At 56.2% G+C, this 20,040-nt stretch overlaps 1 protein-coding gene and 1 long non-coding RNA gene across 3 annotated transcripts in view; one reads left to right on the top strand and one right to left on the bottom strand.

The window, feature by feature from the left end:
* Positions 1–13,517, bottom strand: part of ILVBL (ilvB acetolactate synthase like) — a 33,273-nt gene extending 19,756 nt beyond the window's left edge. Inside the window, exon 1 of the mRNA XM_005279382.4 lies at positions 13,320–13,517. The gene's annotated coding sequence lies outside the window, so the exon portion shown is untranslated. The remainder of the gene's footprint in view (positions 1–13,319) is intronic.
* LOC135977068 (uncharacterized) lies at positions 531–6,284 on the top strand. 2 transcript variants are annotated; one of them, XR_010594403.1, is made up of 3 exons: positions 531–1,979; positions 4,276–4,490; positions 5,577–6,284. It is a non-coding gene; the product is annotated as an uncharacterized LOC135977068 (long non-coding RNA). The 2 variants fall into 2 exon arrangements; XR_010594404.1 differs by lacking the exon at positions 531–1,979 and having other exon boundaries at positions 3,408–4,490; positions 5,577–5,771; positions 5,968–6,284.
* Positions 13,518–20,040: the final 6,523 nt, after the last annotated feature.

Raw genomic sequence — 20,040 nt, 5'->3', positions numbered from 1 at the left:
CATCTTCCAGGCCTGGGCACAATTCTTTCCCCTGGTACAGCTCTTGTTCCCGCTCAAGTGGTAGATAGGGGATTCTTCATGATGGCTCCCTTCCCTTTGTTCTGTTCCAGCCCTTTATATATCTTTTGCATAAGGCGAGAATCCTTTGTCCCTCTCTGGGTTCCCACCCCCTCCTTCTCAATGGAAAGACACCAGGTTAAAGATGGATTCCAGTTCAGGTGACATGATCACATATCACTGCAAGACTTCATTGCACACTTGCCAGCACACACGTATACAGGAAGACTTACAGGTAAAACACAGCCCTCTGCAGACAATTGTCCTGGTTAATGGGAGTCATCAAGATTCCAAACCACCATTAATGGCCCCCACTTTGCATAATTTCATATTTCTAGTTTCAGATACAAGAGTGGTACATTTATACAAATAGGATGATCACACTCAGTGATTATAAGCTTTGTAATGATACCTTACAAGAGACCTTTTGCATGAAGCATATTCCACTTACATTATATTCACTCATTAGCATATTTTTATAAAATTATATAGACTGCAATGTCACGGGGCACCTGCCCCCCACTGGCCCTGAGAGGGTTAAAACCTGCCTAGGGAGGCTGAGGGGCAAGCAGGCAAAGGAGGGGCTGCAGGGGAAACAGCCAATTAGGGCAGAGGCTGGACCAGCCAATCAGGGCCCAGCCAGCCCATATAAAAAGAAGTTGCAGACCATCCTGAGTGAGTCTGCTGCAGGGAGCCCTAGGGAGAAGATTGGCTTCTGAGAGGGCTCCTGGTGGTTTGCCAGGACTTACAGGCTTGAGGCCCTGGGAAGAGGGCAAAGGAGCTGGAGCAAGAACCAGAGGCGGGAGCAGAAGGAACTGAGGCTGTGGGGAAGTGGCCCAGGGAATAGAGACAGTGAGCTGGAAGGAAAAGCCAGCAGGAAGCTGCTGTTTGCAGGGTCCCAGGGCCTGGAGTAGTGGGCAGGCCTGTCTCCCTCCCTCTCCCGCCAGCCACTGAAGGAGCGGCCCGGCTGTGGACTGCCAAGCCGTTGAGAGGAGAGGCTGAACTCTTGTTGGAGGACTCCCCCGAAAGGGGGGGAACTGGATGGTGACACGGCTGGAGGGCTGTGCCACGAAGCAGATGCTGAGAGAAAGGAGCCATAACGGGTCTGGAGGCGAAGACTAGAGAGCCACCCCCCGAGGGTGCACCCACTGGGACTGAGCTAATTCCCAAAACACCCAGCAGGAGGTATCAGTGTGGTGAGTGACCCCTGTGTGACACCCCATAAGAGACAGAGTCTAGGTGAATCCCTATACTCCTCAGACCTATTCTAATAGAAAGCTAAATGACTTCTTAGCATCCAAGGTGAGCAGCTTAGCTGAAGGAGAGCAAGGTCTAGGGGAAAATATTGGCAAGTTTATGGACGGGTTAAGATGGAATTTTGTGTCTAGCTTGGGGAGCAATGCTGGATGTGGCTGGAGGACAGACACTTAATTTTTGTGAATGACCATATAAGGCAACTATGAGAGCCTGCAGCTCACTCAGTCTTCATAGTTTCTTAACTGAAAGATGCTCAGAAGAGCACCAGGGGCTGTGTGTCTACGGGGGGAGCTGAGTCAGTACTAGAATGAGGTCCCACATCAGTGTGGGCTCTCTAATCAGAGAGTAGACATTCATTAACCTCTTCAGAAACCTCTTAACTAAATTGTGGCTGAACACAATCCTTTGTCCAACCAATGCATGATGAGCAGCAAGGACTGCGAGATGCTACTAACTGTATGGAGAGATTTCAAATGGTGCAAGCACTCCAATGTGGATTGAAGAGAAGCCGAATCTGGATTTGTTATTGCTAGTTGCCCACAAGGAGACCCTTTTCCACTTATGAGCCCAACACCGTCGAGCTGAATGTTTCCTGGAGTTTAGTGGAACCTTCTGCCCTTCTTGAAGTATGGATTGGATGAATGGACTATAAGGTGGCTAGAAAGGTCAGTCCTGGGGCTGGTTTTGTTCAACATCTTCATTAATGATCTGGATGATGGGATGGATTGCACCCTCAGCAAGTTCGTGGATGACACTAAGATGGGGGGAGAGGTAGATATGCTGGAGGGTAGGGATAGGGTCCAGAGTGACCTAGACAAATTGGAGGATTGGGCCAAGAGAAATCGGATGAGGTTCAACAAGGACCAAAGAATCCCAGGCACTGCTACAGGCTGGGGACCCACTGGCTAAGCGGCAATTCTGCAGAAAAGGACCTGGGGATTACAGTGGACGAGAAGCTGGATACGAGTCAACAGTGTGTCCTTGCTGCCAAGAAGGCCAATAGCATATTGGGTTGCATTAGTGGGAGCATTGCCAGAAGATCGAGGGAAGTGATTATTCCCCTCTATTCGGCACTGGTGAGGCCACATCTGGAGTACTGCTTCCAGTTTTGGGCCCCCTACTATAGAAAGGATGTGGACAAATTGGAGAGTCCAGTGGAGGGCAACAAAAATGATCAGGGGCTGGGGCACACGACTTATGTGGCGAGGCTGAGGTAACTGGGCTTATTTAGTCTGCAGAAGAGAAGAGTGAGGGGGGATTTGATAGCAGGCTTCCCCTACCTGAAAGGGGGGGGGGGGCGTGACATTGCACTCCATATGACTTTATGAAAATATGCTAATGAGTGTGAATATAATGTAACTGGAATATGCTTCATGCAAAAGGTCTCTTGTAAGAGATCATTACAAAACATATAATCTACTGAGTGTGGTCATCCTATTTGTATAAATGTATCATTCTTGTATCTGAAACTAGAAATATGAAATAACTCTGAGCTCCTATTGTAATTATGCAAAGTGTGGGCCATTAATGGTGGTTTGGAATCTTGATGGCTCCCATCAACTAGGACAATTGGTTGTAAATGGCTCTGTTTACTTGCAAGCCTTCCTGTGAGTCAGGCCAGGAAGGATGAAGGCTTGGGGTCTCACAGGACATGTGACCATGTCACCTGGTACTGGAATCCATCTTAAACCTGGTGCTTTTCCATTTAGAAGGAGGGGTGGGGACCCAGAGAGAAACTATTCCCGTCTTGTGCCAAAGCTATATAAAGGGGTGGAACAGAACAAAGGAGGTTCCAGTCATGAGACATCCCCTAGTTATCATCTGAGTTGGAGCTAACAAGAACTGTACCAGGGGAAAGAATTGAGCCCAGTTAGGAAGGTGTCTAGTCTGTGAAAGACGCTTATTGGAACATCTCTGAGGGTGAGATTTTATCTGTAATCCGTTTCTTAATGTATTAGGTTTAGACTTGCATGTGTGGTTTTTTTTGTTTTTTTTTTAATTTTGCTTGGTAACTTACTTTATTCTGTCTGTTATTACTTGGAACGACTTAAATCATTTTTGTACTTAAAATCACTTTTGCTTATTAATTAACCCAGAGTAAGTAATACCTGGGGGAGCAAAGAGCTGTGCATATCTCTCTACCAGTGTTAGAGGGTGGACAATTTATGAGTTTACCCTGTATAAGCTTTAAACAGAGTAAAACTGATTCATTTGGGGTTTGGATCCCATTGGGAGCTGGATGCTGGAGACAGGAGCACTTATTAAGCTGTTTTCAGTTAAGTCTGCAGCTTTGGGGCACGTGATTCAGACCTTGGGTCTGTGTTGGACCAGACTGGCGTGTCTGGCTCAACAAGGCAGGGTTCTGGAGGCCCAAACTGGCAGAGAAAACCAGCTCAGAGGTAATTTCACACATCAGGTGACAGTCCCAAAGGGACTTCTGTGATCGAACCCGTCACAGAGGGTTCCAAAGAGGATGGAGCTAGGCTGTTCTCAGTGATGGCAGATGACAGAACAAGAAGCAATGGTCTCAAGTTACAGTGGGGGAGATATAGCTTGGATATTAGGAAAAACTATTTCACTAAGAGGGTGGTGAAATCTCCATCCTTAGAGGTTTTTAAGGCCCAGCTTGACAAAGCCCTGGCTGGGATGATTTAGTTGGGGTTGGTCCTACTTTGAGCAGGGGATTGGACTAGATGACCTCCTCAGGTCTCTTCCAACCCTAATCTGCTATGATTCTTATGAACAAGAGAGTTCCAGATGTGTCAAAGTCCAATGACCTATGCTGTCAAGAGGAGAATATCAATCTGGATGGCAAATCCAACCTTTCTGCTGGGTCAATAAGTCTGGAATTACTGGGAAAGGCCAGTAAACTGCTGCAGTTGATCTGAAAACCACTGTTATCTTGCCCAGGCCAGGGCAATCAGAATAATTATGGCTTTGTCTTGTTTGATTTTTCCTGAGAACTCTCTTAATTGGAGGAACTGAGAGTGGGAAATGCACAGAGACCTACTGTCCAGTCTAGAAGGAATGCATCCAAGACAAACTGGCTGTCTACTCTTGAGCTGGAGCAAAACCACTGATATTTGGAGTTGCAAATAGGTACATGTCTGGATACCTCCAGGAGGAGAAGATATTGCTTGCTACTGAGTCCTTGAGAGGCCACTCGTACTGATCATGTAAGTGTCCACTCAGCTGATCTGTGCCGTCGAGACCTGTAGGATAAATTTGGTGTACTAAGCACCTCTCCCACAGCCTCTTTGCACAGATGGCTGAAACTGGTTCCTCTTTGCTTGGTCACATGAAACATCACTGCAGCGTTGCTGGTAACTACTCTGTCCCTGAGCTGAATTAGTGCTTCAGGAACCTTTGCAATCCCTGAATGCTATAATCCTAATTGTGTAAAGACAAAATCCGTCTCTAATCTGTAAACATGGCACTTTGACCATCATCTCCCACTGACTTCAGAGCAAGGTTGCTCACCTCGCAAGTAAAAAACTGTTTTCTGACCTGCTGGCCCCTGAGGTTGGAGGGGGGAGGGAGAGGAAGAGGAATGGAATCCTAGCCTTCAAATGGGACTCTACATTCATCTCTAACTTAGATTCATAGCGTTTAAGGCCAGAAGGGACATTAGATCAGCTAGTCTGATCTCCCTGACAGCACAGGACAGAGAATTCCACCCAGTAACCCAAGTGTGAGCCTAGACTTGGCAAATCCACCACTTCCCGTGATAGTTTGTTCTAATGCTTAATCACCTGCACTGTGGAAATTCCCCCCCCCCCACAATTTCTAATTTGAATTTGTCTGGCTTTAACTTCCAGCCACTAGATCAGTGGTGGGCAACCTGCGGCCCATCAGGGTAATCTGCTGATGGGCCATGAGACAGTTTGTCTACATCAACCGTCCGCAGCTCCAGTAGCCGTGGTTCGCCATTCCTGTCCACTGGGAGCTGTTGGCAACCGTGCCTGCAGACAATCAATATAAACAAACTGTCTCACGGCCTGCTAGCGGATTATCCTGACGGGCCGCAGGTTGCCCACCACTGCACTAGATCTTGTTCTGCCTTTCTCTGCTGGATTAAAGTGACCTTTAGTATATGGTATTATCCACTGTCATTAAGTAACCTCTCGAGCCTCTTTTTGATCAGTTAAACAGATCAAGCTCTTAAAGTCTCACACCATAAAGGAATTTCCTTCACTTTTGTGGCTCTCTTCTGTATCCTCTCCCATTGTTTAAACATCCCCCTTTTTTTTTTTTAAATACAGAATTGGACACAGTATTCCACTATCCGTCTCACCAGTGCCTATGCAGAAGTAAAATCACCTCCCTGCTCAGACCCACTTTTCCCCTGATTATACATCTAAAGACTGAATTAACTCTTGGCACTGGGAGCTCACGTTCAGATGCTTGCCCACTGGGATTCCTACACTCTTTTCAGAATCCCTGCTTTCCAGGATAACGTAAGTATGGCCGATATTCTTCCACGTATGACCTTGCATTTGGTTGTATTAAAATGTGACTTGTTTGAATGTGCCCAGCTTTGAAAGAAACCCAAATTGCTCTGTAAGAGTATCCCATCCTCACTGTTATTTACCACTCTGCCAACCTTTGGGTCATCTGCAAATATTCTCAATAGTAATTTTTATTTACTTTCAGATCATCGATTAAAAAATATTGAATAGTGTCAGGCCTAGAACCAATCCTTGTGGAACCCCCTGAAAAGACTCCCATTCAGTGATTTCCCCAATGACAACTACTTTTTGAGAATTGTCAGGCTGTTCCCTCATCCAATTAATGTGTGCTCTATTGATATTAGTGTGGATTTTTTTTATTCTGAATGTTTTATGGTATTAAGTTAAATGACTGACTTAGACTTTTGTATGTTACAACTATGTGGTTACTTTTATGAACCAAACCTGTAATCTCATAAAAAAAAATCAGGTTTGTGGGGTTTTTTTAAAAATAAAATGTTGACTGGCATTAATGTTCCTGTCCTTTAAAAGTTTGACTGAATTCTGTATCCGCTTGTTCATTATTTTGCCTGGGGCTAATGTTCAACTAGCCAGACTATATTTACTTGGATTATCCTGCTCACCCTCTGTAAATGTTGGCACATTGGCGCTCTTCCAGCCTTCTGGAATTTCCCCAGTATTTCAAGATTTATTAAAAATTAATCAGTGGGCCATCATCCTTGGCCAAATCTTTTAGGACTTTTGGGTGTATGTTATCCAGACCTATTGATTTAAAAATGATGCTTCCTAGCAGATGCTATTTAACATTAGTAAGGACAATGGACAGCAAAATACTTCATCATCCTTTTGTGATATTAGTACATCATCCTGCTTCTCTAAGTACAGAACATATTTATTGAACACTTCTGCCTTTTCTGCATCATTATTAATAATTTTATCATCTCCATCTAGTAATGGTCCTATACCACCATTAGGCTTTCTTTTGTTCCTGATATACTTAGAAAACCTTCTTGTTGACCTCAGCCCTACCAAGTCATGGAACTTTCCCTGATGTCTTTAGCTTGCCTTATCAATTTTCTACACTTCATAATTTTTACCTTATATTATTTGCTATCTATTACCTTTTCCCCATTTGTTAATGTACATAAATTACTGCCTGCACTTTCCCTCTTAACCAGGGTGATCTTTTAACCAAAATTACTGTTATGGAATTGTCTTTTGGGTTTGTTTAAGAAGAGTTTACAAGATGGCTCAAATTTTCGTTCAGTTTTCTGTCCAAATTTTTCCTCCCAGTCAATTTTACTTGTCATCTTCCTCTGCTTTGGGAATCAGCTCTTCTGAAGCAACAAGTAAGTGTGTGTGTATATGTGTGTATATGTGTGTGTGTATATATATATATATATATATATATATATATATATATATATATATATATATATATATATATATATATTATTGATTTGGACTCTCCTCTCTTTGCCCATAATGAACATAATCAAATCGTAAGAACTTGTCCCTATAACCTAGTATGGAAGACAGTATGGGTTACAGTCTCAAAGTTACTGCCTCTTTAGGTGCTTAAGTCCACCATGTAGGCACCAATGACATTCTCAAAACCAACACTCAGCTGCCACCTAGCCCTATAGGCCTCTAAATTTCCACCAGTAGGCAGGTGCAAAGCGGCCTACACCCTGGTGCCACCCCACAGCTAATAAGCTGCTCAGAGTCCTCACTGAAACCAAAGCTCTAGCGACCCCTTTGACAGCAGGGCCAAATCCCGAAGGTGTTCACAGAGCATGCCTGATACCTGTTACAAAAGATAGATAGGGACAAACATGATTTGGAGCAGAGACTTAAACCCAGGTCTCCCACAACCCAGTTAGGTGCCCTAGTCACCATGGTTTTTGGGGCCAGAGGGCTCAATCTCTCCTGTTTGAAGCTGTTCCTCTTTGTATAAATAATTAAATATTCAGTGGGCCTGAAACAGAGATGGACTCTACAGCTCAGTGGTCAAGTCCTCTGGGCATGTGGGAGGCTCAGGGTCAAGTCCTCACTCCAATGAATATTTAATTAGTTGTACCAAGCGTAACAGCTCTAATACGAGATTGAGAGAGACCAACCCCAGAATACTCACTAGCCTGGTGGTAAGGCACTCACCTCTGCCAAATCAGGCAGAGCAGAATCCCCAAAACAGGTCTCCCGTGTTCCAGGTGAGTGCCCTAACACAAGGCTATTAGCTATGATGGGGTAGCTCTTTCTACCCACCCTAAGGACAAAGGCCTAGGATTTGACTGCCAAGGCAGAGGCTACTAAAGTAGACGACCTTGTGTAGGCACCATGTAACTCCAGGAGAGGGGGGAGGGATAGCTCAGTGGCTTGAGCATTGGCCTGCTAAACCCAGGGTTGTGAGTTCAATCCTTGAGGGTGCCACTTAGGGATCTGGGGCAAAATCAGTACTTGGTCCTGCTAGTGAAGGCAGGGGGCTGGACTCTATGACCTTTCAAGGTCCCTTCCAGTTCTAGGAGATAAAATAAATTAATGGAGATATCCTATTTATGGCTGAGACTCCTGAATGGAGGGAGGCATGTCTCTCCAGCCTGTCAGTCAGGCCCCTAGAGACCCAAACTAACAGGAGCTGGGTGAGGGCCTAAATCCTTTATTCTGCATTTCACTCCGGTCTAACTTTGGCAGCTCCCCACTCAGCTTGTGGGCTTCTGTGAAGCCCTTCCTTAAGTGCCCAACTCTTCCCATGCATTGTATGGAGAGCCTGGCCACCTAACTTTGGACTCAATTCCACAAGGTGGCAGGGGTGCCTAGGGATTAAGTATTACAATGCCTAGGTACCTGTTGGATTTAGCCCTGTGGGGATTACCTGGTTTCATATTATGCTGTCATGTTATTAACTGCACTTTTTAAAAATACTTTTCTTATCACTACATGCCCAACAGCACTTCTCAGGAGAATCTCCAAATGTAATATTCATCTCTAAGCTGTAATTACATGTCTGAGCAAAGGCTGAGAGGTAGGTTGAATCCCAGTTTGCTGCCGTCATATTCTTTTCATAGATTTAGATTCCAAGGGCAGAAGTGATCATTATGATCATCTAGTCTGATTTCCCATATAACACAGGTCATACAACTTCCCCAAAATAACTCCCAGAGCAGATCTTTTTGGGGAAAAAAACATTCTATCTTGATTTTTAAAATGGACAGCGATAGAGAATCTTCCACAACACTTGCTAAATTGTTCCAATGGTTAATTACTTGCTCCATTAGACACTTACTACTTATTTCCAGTATAAATTTGTCTAGCTTCAACTTCCAGTCACTGAATGGTGTTAGACCTTTCTCTGCTTTACATAGATTCCAAGGTCAGAAAGGACCACTGTGATTATTTAGTCTGACCTCCTGTACAACACAGGCCAAAGAATTTCCCCAAAATAATTTATTTTGTATGATTTCTTGTGTCCACATTTAAAGGGGTGACAACAGCCCAGTCAACTCGAAATCCTGACAATTTTTAAAGGGAATGTTAAAAAGTGATGCTAAGTTCTATCCCTACCCTATCCCTATTTTAAAAATGTCTCTCCCTCCCCTGTGGGTGTGTGACAAACCCACACAAACTGATTGACAATGACTGCATGTAGAGTGCTACCAACTGCCCACAGTAGACAAACTGAAAACACAGGGACAAATACTAATGTGCTTTCATCTCTTTCAGTTATTGGACTCTCAGGTGTCACTGGCAACTAGCAGATGAAACACTGCCACACAGAAGTGACAATACCCCTTCAAACAGAGATAAGGGGCAGGGGATGTGGGGGAAACTCCATGGGACAGAGCAGGAGAGATGGGAAGGGAACTCTGGTGGAGCCAGACTGGGGAGAAGGGCGAGGGAGCGGGGAAGAACTTGAAGGGGAATGTGGGGGAAATTCAAAGGGGAGCCAACCTGGGGGATGGGGCTTCTGCCCCGATTCCCCTCTGCTGGGCTAAAAACCTTAGACCCCCGTCCCGCAGGGCAGAAGCCTCTAGTCCTACCACTGGGCAGAAGCCTTGAGCTTCCCCCTGCCCAGTCTTGTAGGTGGAAAATTGGAGGGGGGGGGAGGGGCCTTGCGAGCCGCACTTTAACTGTAAAAGAGCCACATGTGGCTCAAGAGCCAAAGTTTGGCCACACCTGTTATATTACTCCTGGGGGAATTCTGTGTCATGGCACGTGCACAGAATTCAGGTTCCCTGCAGATCTCTTTGCTTCCCTGCAGAAAAATGATTTTCTGACAAGGAAGCAAAGGGAAGCCGTAAGAGCAGTCACGCCCCTCCCTAGCAGTGGAGGCAGGTTGGTTTGGGCATCTGGAGCTGCTAGTAGAAACATAAATCACAGGGTTGGGCAGTCATGCGCGTGTGTGTGTGTGTGTGACTCTCTGTCCCTCTCGCTTACTATTGCGGCATGCTCAGTGTGGAAGGCCAGGACTTCGGGATGTTTCTGTGGAGGTAGGAGTGGGGCAGGCTCTGTCATCTCAGGAGAGCAGAATGCATACTCCTGGGGGAATTCTGCACCACTGTGCAATGCAGAATTTTGAAGAAATTAACTTGCATGCAGAATTTCCTTTCCTCCACAGAAATGGGCTGCAGTGCTTCTAGCTGCCACTAGGGGTCACTAGACCCAGCAGAGCCCAGCTCACACAGAAGACACTGCTGGGGGGAGGGAGAGGGAGCTAGAGGGTTCCTGGGCAGCTGCAGTTCCCAGCATGCCCTGAGGGAAGGAGAGGGTGGCATGCAGGAAACTCCATGCAAGCCTGGTACCGAGCATCAGGCTGTTCCTCTTTCTGGATCCCAGCCTCTGGAGGGGGGTGGGTGTTTAGGCTGGGGGGGGTCACAGCTGTGCTCTGGGGGTGAGGAGGTGTGGGTGTCTGGGCCAGGGGCCCCCCCACAAATGGACTTTGAAGGGGAGGGGGTCAGGCATATTGGCTGGGGGCAGTGTTCCCTCTTATTTTTGACATCCATGTGCAGAATGAATTTTGTTCTGTGCACCAATATGGAGGTGATGGTGCACAGAACAAAATTCATGGGGTGGGGCCGAGGGGTTCGGAGCATGGGAGGGGGCTCAGGGCTGGGGCAGAGGGTTGGAGTGTGGGGGGTGCAGGCTCTGTAGTGGGGCTGGAGATGAGGGGTTCAGGGTGCGGGAAGGAGCTCAGGCCTGGGGCAGGGGGTGAGGGCTCTGACTGGGGGTAAAGCTTTAGGGTGGGGCTGTGGATGAAGGGTTCAGGGCATGGGAGGAGGTGGCTGAGGTGCAGGGGGTCTAGACTCTGAGGGAGGGCTGGGAATGAGGGGTTTGGGGTTGCAGGCTACCCTGGGGCTGCATTGGGGAGAGAGGACTCCCTCCAGCCCCCTCTCACCACCACAGCAGCTTGAGGCAGCGGAGAGGCACCTGCCCCCGGCTGCAGCAGCTCCGGGGGTCCTAGGTCGGGCCGAGAGAGGGGCTCCTCTCCCCCAGTCGCAGCAAGTCCGGGGCAGGTCCACGCTGGGGCTAGGATGACCAGATATCCGGATTTTATAGGGACAGTCCTGATTTTTGGCTCTTTTTCTTATATAGGCTCTTACAACCCCCAACCCCGTCCCAATTTTTCACACTTGCTGTCTGGTCACTCTAGGCCCGGCAGAGAGGGCCACCTCTCCCCTGGCTGCGACAAGTCCGGGGCAGGTCCACACTGGGGGAGAGGCATCTCTCCCCATCACAGCCCTGAGCGGGGCTTAATAGGCAGCTGCGTGGCCATGCAGCTTAGAGGGAACGTAGGCTGTGGGGGCCATGGCTGGGCTCTGGGGGGGAGGGGTTGTGGGTGTCTGGCCCGCCAGCTGGGCTTGAGGGGTGGGGTGGGGCAGGGCAGAGAAACAGGAACTGGGTTGTCATAGGGGTTTCTTTAACACTCTACTCCTGGGGAATTTGTGTGTGTCTGTATTGTTACAGACATACTTGCGGACAGGTATTTTGAAACAAGTTACAAAAATAATTGAAACTGGCATGATTATATAGTGATATTAATAAATAATATTTGCAGAATTTTAAAATATTGTGTGCGGGATTTTTAATGTTTTGGCGCAGAATACTCCCAGGAGTATTCTATGCATTAATGCTCAGCAACTTGAGGTTTAAGGTCCAACACTAAATGCCTTGCCGGAGCGGGAGGCACTTGGGAGGAACCCGTACAAATGCTCCCAGCACCAGTAAGCACGGAGCCTGGGTCAGACTGATAATTGAAGAGGAATACTTACTCACTCAGTTCAAGCACCCGAGTATCACTGTCCACCCACCGACTTTCACCAGGGCTGCCCATTCACAGCACGCACCCACCTCCAATACCAGCACTACCAACCATCCCCTAACTCCCAGCACACACCCACCTGTGATGCCAGCACCCCAGCCTGCATGCCTACCTGTTTGCACTCCCAGCATCCCCTCCTGCACTCCCACCTCCACTAGATACATTCACCCAACTTTAACCAAGACAGTGGTGGGGGGGGGGGGATGGTGTGCAGTAGGCACCAGGGCTGTCCACTGTGGCCTGCGCTGGCATCTTGGACTGTGACCCTTATCAGCCTGCCCCAAAAGCAGCAACATTCTGGCGCCACAGAGACAGACAGTGGATGGGAGAGGTCCCATTGCTTTTGCTGTTTAGCTGGGCATAGTTTACTAGACTGTAAAGCTGGGCCCTGCCATTGGCCCTCAACCCAGTGCTTGCCTCTCCTATCCCCGTCCCCTTCCTCCTGGCCACCACCATTCCTCCTCACCCCCTGCCACTCTGCTTCTTGTCCCTTCCCATCCCCAACGGATTATTTCTTTCTTGCCACATCCAGTGATGGACTCCACCGGCCACATCCTCTTGGCTCTCTCTCCAGGTATATACCCATCCCCGGCAGACGTTCCTCTAACCTGCTCTTAAAAATCTCCAGTGATGTAGTGTCCACAACCTGCCTAGGCAATTTATTCCAGTGCTTCACCACCCTGACAGGAAGATTTTCCTAATGTCCAACCTAAACTGCCCCTGCTGCAATTTACGCCCATTGCTTCTTGTCCTAGCCTCAGAGGCGAAGGAGAACAACTTTTCTCCCTCCTCCTCCTAACAACCTTTTTAAATGGGACCTCCTCCCCTACAGGCCCCCGCTGCAGTGCTGCCCTAGACCCTCATCCTAGGTTGTAGCCCAACTCTGGCGGGTCACACCCCGCTTACCCCGCCCGGGCTCCTGCAGTTCCAGGGGGGGCACGGGCAGAGGGAAGGGGGCCGAGGCTGGGCTGCAGCGGGGGCCGGCAATCAGGCCTGCGGCCAGGCGCGGCTCTGCGCCTGTCCTTCCCCCCGGGCCTCGGTCCCGAACCGGGCACCGAGCCGCGGGCTGACGCGGGGCCGTGAGGCAGGGACTGGACCGGCGCAGAGCTGTTCTGGCCCCGCCCCTCTAGAACAATGACCCCCCCCTCCCCCGGCGCTGGCCCCGCCCCTCCCGAGCCCCGCGCTGGCGACCCCCGCCCCTCCCCCACCGCTGCACATACCGGGCCCGCAGCGAACGGAAGTGGGAGTCTCGGCTCCGGGCGCCCACGCGGCCTCCCCCTGACGATGCCGGAACGCCCCTTCTCACGTGACCTCCGCTTCCGAGCCTCCAGGGCTAAGGTCCTGGGGGTGGGGAGGGGGTGTCACGTGGCCAAGAGGCGCGGGTGCCTAGGGCAGCCTGGAGACTCGCGGACTCCGAGTGCGCGCGGGTCAACCCAGGGGCGGAGTCAGTGCCCGTTACCTGTCCCCGGGCGTTGCCTTGGCGACAGTGTCAGTTACTGGCTGCTCCCCCTCCCCCCGGCGATGAGGTCGGTAACTGGGGACCTCTCTCCTCTCCCCTCCCCCACAGAAGTGGCAGGTTTGAATAATCTTTGGTGGTGCCCAGAATGGGTCCAAGTCCCCCACCCACCCACCCCTTCCTAAGGTCTCCGGGAGGGAGTTTATGTGTGGTCTCTGAGCTGGGTGCAGGAGGGGGTGCAGGCTCTGGGAGGGGAGTTGGGGTGCAGGCTCTGGGCTGGGTGCAGGAGGGGGTGCGGGCTCTGGGAGGGGAGTTGGGGTCAGGTCTCTGGGCTGGGTGCAGGAGGGGGTGTGGGCTCTGGGAGGGGGGTTGGGGTGTGGGCTCTGGGCTGGGTGCAGGAGGGGGTGCGGGCTCTGGGAGGGGGGTTGGGGTGTGGTCTCTGAGCTGGGTGCAGAAGGGGGTGCGGGCTCTGGGAGGGGAGTTGGGGTGCGGGCTCTGGGCTGGGTGCAGGAGGGGGTGTGGGCTCTGGGAGGGGGGTTGGGGTGCGGGCTCTGAGCTGGATGCAGGAGGGAGTGCGGGCTCTGGGAGGTGAGTTGGGGTCAGGTCTCTGAGCTGGGTGCAGGAGGGGGTGCAGGCTCTGGGAGGGGAGTTGGGGTGCAGGCTCTGGGCTGGGTGCAGGAGGGGGTGCGGGCTCCGGGAGGGAGTTTAGGTGTGGTCTCTGAGCTGGGTGCAGGAGGGGGTGCGGGCTCTGGGAGGGGGGTTGGGGTGTGGGCTCTGGGCTGGGTGCAGGAGGGGGTGCGGGCTCTGGGAGGGGGGTTGGGGTCAGGTCTCTGAGCTGGGTGCAGGAGGGGGTGCAGGCTCTGGGAGGGGAGTTGGGGTGCAGGCTCTGGGCTGGGTGCAGGAGGGGGTGTGGGCTCTGGGAGGGGGGTTGGGGTGCAGGCTCTGAGCTGGGTGCAGGAGGGGGTGCGGGCTCTGGGAGGGGAGTTGGGGTGTGGGCTCTGAGCTGGGTGCAGGAGGGGGTGTGGGCTCTGGGAGGGGGGTTGGGGTGCGGGCTCTGGGCTGGGTGCAGGAGGGGGTGTGGGCTCTGGGAGGGGAGTTGGGGTGCAGGCTCTGAGCTGGGTGCAGGAGGGGGTGTGGGCTCTGGGAGGGGGGTTGGGGTGCGGGCTCTGGGCTGGGTGCAGGAGGGGGTGCGGGCTCCGGGAGGGGGGTTGGGGTGCGGGCTCTGAGCTGGGTGCAGGAGGGGGTGCGGGCTCTGGGAGGGGGGTTGGGGTGTGGGCTCTGGGCTGGGTGCAGGAGGGGGTGCGGGCTCCGGGAGGGGGGTTGGGGTGTGGGCTCTGGGCTGGATGCAGGAGGGGGTGCGGGCTCTGGGAGGGGGGTTGGGGTGTGGGCTCTGGGCTGGATGCAGGAGGGGGTGCGGGCTCTGGGAGGGGGGTTGGGGTGCGGGCTCTGAGCTGGGTGCAGGAGGGGGTGTGGGCTCTGGGAGGGGAGTTGGGGTCAGGTCTCTGAGCTGGGTGCAGGAGGGGGTGCGGGCTCTGGGAGGGGAGTTGGGGTGCGGGCTCTGAGCTGGGTGCAGGAGGGGGTGCGGGCTCTGGGAGGGGGGTTGGGGTGCGGGCTCTGAGCTGGGTGCAGGAGGGGATGCGGGCTCTGGGAGGGGGGTTGGGGTGTGGGCTCTGGGCTGGGTGCAGGAGGGGGTGCGGGCTCCGGGAGGGGGGTTGGGGTGCGGGCTCTGGGCTTGGTGCAGGAGGGGGTGCGGGCTCTGGGAGGGGAGTTGGGGTCAGGGCTCTGGGCTGGGTGCAGGAGGGGGTGCGGGCTCTGGGAGGGGAGTTGGGGTGTGGGCTCTGGGCTGGGTGCAGGAGGGGGTGCGGGCTCTGGGAGGGGGGTTGGGGTGCAGGCTCTGGGCTGGATGCAGGAGGGGGTGCGGGCTCTGGGAGGGGGGTTGGGGTGCAGGCTCTGAGCTGGGTGCAGAAGGGGGTGCGGGCTCCGGGAGGGAGTTTAGGTGTGGTCTCTGAGCTGGGTGCAGGAGGGGGTGCGGGCTCTGGGAGGGGGGTTGGGGTGCGGGCTCTGAGCTGGGTGCAGGAGGGGGTGCGGGCTCTGGGAGGGTAGTTGGGGTCAGGGCTCTGGGCTGGGTGCAGGAGGGGGTGCGGGCTCTGGGAGGGGGGTTGGGGTGCAGGCTCTGAGCTGGGTGCAGAAGGGGGTGCGGGCTCCGGGAGGGAGTTTAGGTGTGGTCTCTGAGCTGGGTGCAGGAGGGGGTGCGGGCTCTGGGAGGGGGGTTGGGGTGGGGGGTTGGGGTGCGGGCTCTGAGCTGGGTGCAGGAGGGGGTGCGGGCTCTGGGAGGGGGGTTGGGGTGTGGTCCTCTGAGCTGGGTGCAGGAGGGGGTGCGGGCTCTGGGAGGGTAGTTGGGGTCAGGGCTCTGGGCTGGGTGCAGGAGGGGGTGCGGGCTCTGGGAGGGGGGGTTGGGGTGCGGGCTCTGGGCTGGATGTAGGAGGGGGGTGCGGGCTCTGGGCGGGGGGTTGGGGTGTGGGCTCTGCGCTGGGTGCAGGAGGGGGTGCAGGCTCTGGGAGGGTAGTTGGGGTGCAGTCTCTGAGCTGGGTGCAGAAGGGGGTGCGGGCTCTGGGAGGGGGGTTGGGGTGCGGGCTCTGGGCTGGGTGCAGGAGGGGGTGCGGGCTCTGGGAGGGGGGTTGGGGTGTGGGCTCTGGGCTGGATGCAGGAGGGGGTGCGGGCTCTGGGAGGGGGGTTGGGGTGTGGTCTCTGAGCTGGGTGCAGAAGGGGGTGCGGGCTCCGGGAGGGGGGTTGGGGTGTGGTCTCTGGGCTGGGTGCAGAAGGGGGTGCGGGCTCTGGGAGGGGGGGTTGGGGTGTGGGCTCTGGGCTGGGTGCAGGAGGGAGTGCGGGCTCTGGGAGGGGAGTTGGGGTGCAGGCTCTGAGATGGGTGCAGGAGGGGGTGCGGGCTCTGGGAGGGGAGTTGGGATGCAGGCTCTGGGCTGGGTGCAGGAGGGGGTGCAGGCTCTGGGAGGGGAGTTGGGGTGTGGGCTCTGAACTGGGTGCAGAAGGGGGTGCGGGGCTCTGGGAGGGGGGTTGGGGTGTGGGCTCTGGGACTGGGTGCAGGAGGGGGTGCGGGCTCTGGGAGGGTAGTTGGGGTCAGGGCTCTGGGCTGGGTGCAGGAGGGGGTGCGGGCTCTGGGAGGGAGTTTAGGTGTGGTCTCTGGGCTGGGTGCAGGAGGGGGTGCGGGCTCTGGGAGGGGAGTTGGGGTCAGGTCTCTGAGCTGGGTGCAGGAGGGGGTGCGGGCTCTGGGAGGGAGTTTTAGGTGTGGTCTCTGAGCTGGGTGCAGGAGGGGGTGCGGGCTCTGGGCGGGGGGTTGGGGTGTGGGGCTCTGGGCTGGGTGCAGGAGGGGGTGCGGGCTCTGGGAGGGGAGTTGGGGTGTGGGCTCTGAGCTGGGTGCAGGAGGGGGGTGCGGGCTCTGGGAGGGGGGTTGGGGTGTGGGCTCTGGGCTGGATGCAGGAGGGGGTGCGGGCTCTGGGAGGGGGGGTTGGGGTGCGGTCCTCTGAGCTGGGTGCAGGAGGGGGTGCGGGCTCTGGGAGGGGAGTTGGGGTCAGGTCCTCTGAGCTGGGTGCAGGAGGGGGTGTGGGCTCTGGGAGGGGGGTTTGGGGTGCAGGCTCTGAGCTGGGTGCAGGAGGGGGTGCGGGCTCTGGGAGGGGAGTTGGGGTGTGGGCTCTGAGCTGGGTGCAGGAGGGGGTGTGGGCTCTGGGAGGGGGGTTGGGGTGCGGGCTCTGGGCTGGGTGCAGGAGGGGGTGTGGGCTCTGGGAGGGGAGTTGGGGTGCAGGCTCTGAGCTGGGTGCAGGAGGGGGTGTGGGCTCTGGGAGGGGGGTTTGGGGTGCGGGCTCTGGGCTGGGTGCAGGAGGGGGTGCGGGCTCCGGGAGGGGGGTTGGGGTGCGGGCTCTGAGCTGGGTGCAGGAGGGGGTGCGGGCTCTGGGAGGGGGGTTGGGGTGTGGGCTCTGGGCTGGGTGCAGGAGGGGGTGCGGGCTCCGGGAGGGGGGTTGGGGTGTGGGCTCTGGGCTGGATGCAGGAGGGGGTGCGGGCTCTGGGAGGGGGGTTGGGGTGTGGGCTCTGGGCTGGATGCAGGAGGGGGTGCGGGCTCTGGGAGGGGGGGTTGGGGTGCGGGCTCTGAGCTGGGTGCAGGAGGGGGTGTGGGCTCTGGGAGGGGAGTTGGGGTCAGGTCTCTGAGCTGGGTGCAGGAGGGGGTGCGGGCTCTGGGAGGGGAGTTGGGGTGCGGGCTCTGAGCTGGGTGCAGGAGGGGGTGCGGGCTCTGGGAGGGGGGTTGGGGTGCGGGCTCTGAGCTGGGTGCAGGAGGGGGGTGCGGGCTCTGGGAGGGGGGTTGGGGTGTGGGGCTCTGGGCTGGGTGCAGGAGGGGGTGCGGGCTCCGGGAGGGGGGTTGGGGTGCGGGCTCTGGGCTTGGTGCAGGAGGGGGTGCGGGCTCTGGGAGGGGGAGTTGGGGTCAGGGCTCTGGGCTGGGTGCAGGAGGGGGTGCGGGCTCTGGGAGGGGAGTTGGGGTGTGGGCTCTGGGCTGGGTGCAGGAGGGGGTGCGGGCTCTGGGAGGGGGGTTGGGGTGCAGGCTCTGGGCTGGATGCAGGAGGGGGTGCGGGCTCTGGGAGGGGGGTTGGGGTGCAGGCTCTGAGCTGGGTGCAGAAGGGGGGTGCGGGCTCCGGGAGGGAGTTTAGGTGTGGTCTCTGAGCTGGGTGCAGGAGGGGGTGCGGGGCTCTGGGAGGGGGGTTGGGGTGTGGGCTCTGGGCTGGGTGCAGGAGGGAGTGCGGGCTCTGGGAGGGGAGTTGGGGTGCAGGCTCTGAGATGGGTGCAGGAGGGGTGCGGGCTCTGGGAGGGGAGTTGGGATGCAGGCTCTGGGCTGGGTGCAGGAGGGGGTGCAGGCTCTGGGAGGGGAGTTGGGGGTGTGGGCTCTGAACTGGGTGCAGAAGGGGGGTGCGGGCTCTGGGAGGGGGGTTGGGGTGTGGGCTCTGGGACTGGGTGCAGGAGGGGGTGCGGGCTCTGGGAGGGTAGTTGGGGTCAGGGCTCTGGGCTGGGTGCAGGAGGGGGTGCGGGCTCTGGGAGGGAGTTTAGGTGTGGTCTCTGGGCTGGGTGCAGGAGGGGGTGCGGGCTCTGGGAGGGGAGTTGGGGTCAGGTCCTCTGAGCTGGGTGCAGGAGGGGGTGCGGGCTCTGGGAGGGAGTTTAGGTGTGGTCTCTGAGCTGGGTGCAGGAGGGGGTGCGGGCTCTGGGCGGGGGGTTGGGGGTGTGGGCTCTGGGCTGGGTGCAGGAGGGGGTGCGGGCTCTGGGAGGGGGAGTTGGGGTGTGGGCTCTGAGCTGGGTGCAGGAGGGGGTGCGGGCTCTGGGAGGGGGGGTTGGGGTGTGGGCTCTGGGCTGGATGCAGGAGGGGGTGCGGGCTCTGGGAGGGGGGGTTGGGGTGCGGTCTCTGAGCTGGGTGCAGGAGGGGGTGCGGGCTCTGGGAGGGGAGTTGGGGTCAGGTCTCTGAGCTGGGTGCAGGAGGGGGTGTGGGCTCTGGGAGGGGGGTTGGGGTGCAGGCTCTGAGCTGGGTGCAGGAGGGGGGTGCGGGCTCTGGGAGGGGAGTTGGGGTGTGGGCTCTGAGCTGGGTGCAGGAGGGGGTGTGGGCTCTGGGAGGGGGGTTGGGGTGCGGGCTCTGGGCTGGGTGCAGGAGGGGGTGTGGGCTCTGGGAGGGGAGTTGGGGTGCAGGCTCTGAGCTGGGTGCAGGAGGGGGTGTGGGCTCTGGGAGGGGGGTTGGGGTGCAGGCTCTGGGCTGGGTGCAGGAGGGGGTGCGGGCTCCGGGAGGGGGGTTGGGGTGCGGGCCTCTGAGCTGGGTGCAGGAGGGGGGTGCGGGCTCTGGGAGGGGGGGTTGGGGGTGTGGGCTCTGGGCTGGATGCAGGAGGGGGTGCGGGCTCTGGGAGGGGGGGTTGGGGTGCGGGCTCTGAGCTGGGTGCAGGAGGGGGTGTGGGCTCTGGGAGGGGAGTTGGGGTCAGGTCTCTGAGCTGGGTGCAGGAGGGGGTGCGGGCTCTGGGAGGGGAGTTGGGGTGCGGGCTCTGAGCTGGGTGCAGGAGGGGGTGCGGGCTCTGGGAGGGGGGTTGGGGTGCGGGCTCTGAGCTGGGTGCAGGAGGGGGTGCGGGCTCTGGGAGGGGGGGTTGGGGTGTGGGCTCTGGGCTGGGTGCAGGAGGGGGGTGCGGGCTCCGGGAGGGGGGTTGGGGTGCGGGCTCTGGGCTTGGTGCAGGAGGGGGTGCGGGCTCTGGGAGGGGAGTTGGGGTCAGGGCTCTGGGGCTGGGTGCAGGAGGGGGTGCGGGCTCTGGGAGGGGAGTTGGGGTGTGGGCTCTGGGCTGGGTGCAGGAGGGGGTGCGGGCTCTGGGAGGGGGGGTTGGGGTGCAGGCTCTGGGCTGGATGCAGGAGGGGGTGCGGGCTCTGGGAGGGGGGTTGGGGTGCAGGCTCTGAGCTGGGTG

This window comes from Chrysemys picta, chromosome 22 (genome assembly GCF_011386835.1).
Source record: "Chrysemys picta bellii isolate R12L10 chromosome 22, ASM1138683v2, whole genome shotgun sequence".
Taxonomy (NCBI): Eukaryota; Metazoa; Chordata; order Testudines; family Emydidae; genus Chrysemys; species Chrysemys picta.
This window is presented reverse-complemented; position numbering and strand designations above follow the sequence as displayed.